Raw genomic sequence first — 2927 nt, 5'->3', positions numbered from 1 at the left:
ACAAACTTTGAAACTTTCCCCTGCACGCCAAGGTCTAGATAATTAATATATATCAGGAAAAGCAAGGGTCCCAATACCGACTCCTGGGGAATTCCACTACAAACCTTCCTCCAGCATGAAAAAAATCCATTGACCATTACTCTCTGCTTCCTATTTTTCAGCCAATTTTGTATCCACATTGCTACTGTCCCTTTTATTCCATGAGCATTAACTTTCCTCACAAGTCTGTTGTGTGACATTGTGTCAAATACCCTTTGAAATTCCATGGACACCACATCAACAGCAATACTCTCATCAACCTGTTCTGTTACCTCTTCAAAAAACTCCAGCAAGTTAACTAACTTGATTTCCCCTTTAGAAATCCATGCTGGCTCTTCATTATCAACCCATATTTTTCCATGTGACTACTAATTCTATTCTCAATGATTGTTTCTAGAATCTTGCCCACCACTGAAGTTATACTGACTGCTCTGTAATTACTGGGCTTATCTTTACAACCCTTTTTGAACAAGGGCATAATGTTTGCAATTCTCCAGTCCTCTGGCGCCTCCCCTGAGTCTCGGGAAGACTGAAAAATTATGGCCAGTGCCCCTGCAATTTCTGCTCTCACTTCCTTCAATATCCTTGGGTGCATCTCGTCCAGGCCTGGTGCCTTGTCAACTTTAAATACCAACAGTTTATTCAACACTTCCTCCTTATTAATGTTGAACCCTTCTAGTGACAGAGTTTCCTCGTCTGTCACCATGGCCTGGGTAGCATCTACTTTCTTTGGTAAAGAATCAAGTAAAACTCTGAGAGGTTCTGATGATTTGGGAATTTTGATTGTAGTTAATTGGATAAGGTCTCTGTGGGGTTCAGTGGAGGAGGCCTGCAGCAGTGTATCAGGAACCCAGAGGTTTCAGCAGCACACTGGTCAGTGGCCATTTTTTAACTGAATCACTGCACTTGCTTTTCCTGATATATATTAATTATCTAGATCTTGGTGTGCAGGGGAAAGTTTCAAAGTTTGTGGATGCAACGAAGCTTGGGATTGTTGTAAAATGCAAGGAGGAACTTCAAAAGGACATAGACAAGTTGGTGGATTGGGCAGATAGGTGGCAGATGAAGTTCAATGCGGAGAAGTGTGAGGTGATGCATTTTGGTAGGAAGAACATTGGATTCTCTACCAATTAGAGTGGGTGGGCATGATGATGACTCACAGCTGTCTGTTTTTGCTTCACTGTTTAATACAACACTGCCAGGGTCAGAATTGAAGCACTGCTGTGTCATGACAGAGCCAGGAACTGCACAGTTAGAGTCTCAATGTGGCAAGGCAATGCAACACTTCTCCGAGCTGTCCCTGGACATGACACTGTGGGGTTTAAGGGCCTTGCAAACAGGAGGAAGAAAGAAACTTTAGATAACAAGCAGGCATGACTGGAAGCAGCCGAGGTGGACAGCAGCAGGAGTGTGGTGCCTCGCTCCTGGATACAGAGCTGTAAGAGGTTCAATGCTCTGCTCAGAGCTGGAAAGGTGAGTGGTGTAGCACATGGAAGTATAAACCGGCTCACTCTGCCTTCCCCAGTCTTCTCCTGCACATTATTCCTTATAGCGACACAGCCTGCAGGTGCACACATTCCTCTCTACCGTGGCACCTCTTCACATCACCATTTGATCAGTAACCGGGACACTCACCCTCATCTCATTGCAATGTCACACCCATCCTTCACAACGACCTTCCACATATTCTTCCATCCTCTCAACACATTTCACTCTTCACCCTCATATGTCTCTTCTTTCTCTCCTTGCTGTACACAAGAGCACAGGATACCAGGAAGAGGCAGCAAACTGGAGATGAGTCTCCAGTCACCTCCACCTTAAAAGCTGTGAGCAGTTGGAGATAACCCAGATCTCCGCATACCTGACCATTGGAGATGGAGAGAGAGAGGGGTCTCCCAATTGCCTGGTAGCAGAATTAAATATGACACAGCTCCATGGCATACAGCACTCACTCAGTCACTGAAATGTGATGATCTGCACAGTGATGACTTAGAACCATCCCAGTTTAGCCTTTCTAAGTGATTTTCATCCCTCACAGGTCCTTCAAGCTTCCCTCAGAAGCAGGTACCAGTGGAAGATGAATACTCCTCAAAGGGCGTCACTCGCTCTGAGGAACCACCATCACAGGAACCATGTGCAGTCTGCACTAGTTCAAATACCCGCACCTCGGTGGGGCCACCAGGAGAGGTAGTGAGGTTGTCACATGTTGAAGTACACATTACGGTTGGAATTTAATGCCCTCTCCCAAGCTGAGTTTGGTGGCAGGGGGGCGTTCAATCAGGCAGAAGGCTAGTGGGTAGGGACCCCGCCACTCTTCCACCCCTGTCCTGAGTAAGCCCACAGCACAAAGCCTCATGGATGGCCTTCCCAATCCACCACCAACTGAGGCCCTTAAATGGGCAATTAATGCCTAATTAAGGGCCTCATCCCACCGCCACTGGTATTCAGACAATGGTGGGGGGGGGACTCGCCATGTCGGGAAAGCAAACCCTGTCGGGGTTGCTTGTCGGCTGCTTGTGGTCGTTGCGGTGCGGGAGGGAGGGGGGTGGGGTTGGGGTGGAGGGTTGGTCTCACTCGTTCAAAGGCACTCAATACTTGATTGAGTGACCTGGCATTGGGAAGCGAAGGACCCTGCTGACAGCCACCTCCCTGCCCTTTCAGGCTCCTCCCCCTCATCCATCCTGCTCCAACTGCAGCTCCTCCTGCTTCCTCCTCCTCCTCTGAAGATGCAAATCAGTTATCTCCTTCCTCCACCTACAGCTCTGGTCCTCGTTGCTGCGTTATGTTGTGCAAGACACAACAGTTGAAACCTTGCTGGTGCACACTGAAGGACATCCTAGATCTATCCAAGCATCTGAAACGCATCTTTAACAACCCGATTGCTTGCT

This window comes from Cetorhinus maximus, chromosome 8, assembly GCF_964194155.1.
Source record: "Cetorhinus maximus chromosome 8, sCetMax3.hap1.1, whole genome shotgun sequence".
Lineage (NCBI taxonomy): Eukaryota > Metazoa > Chordata > Chondrichthyes > Lamniformes > Cetorhinidae > Cetorhinus > Cetorhinus maximus.
Note: the sequence above shows the minus strand (reverse complement) of the source record.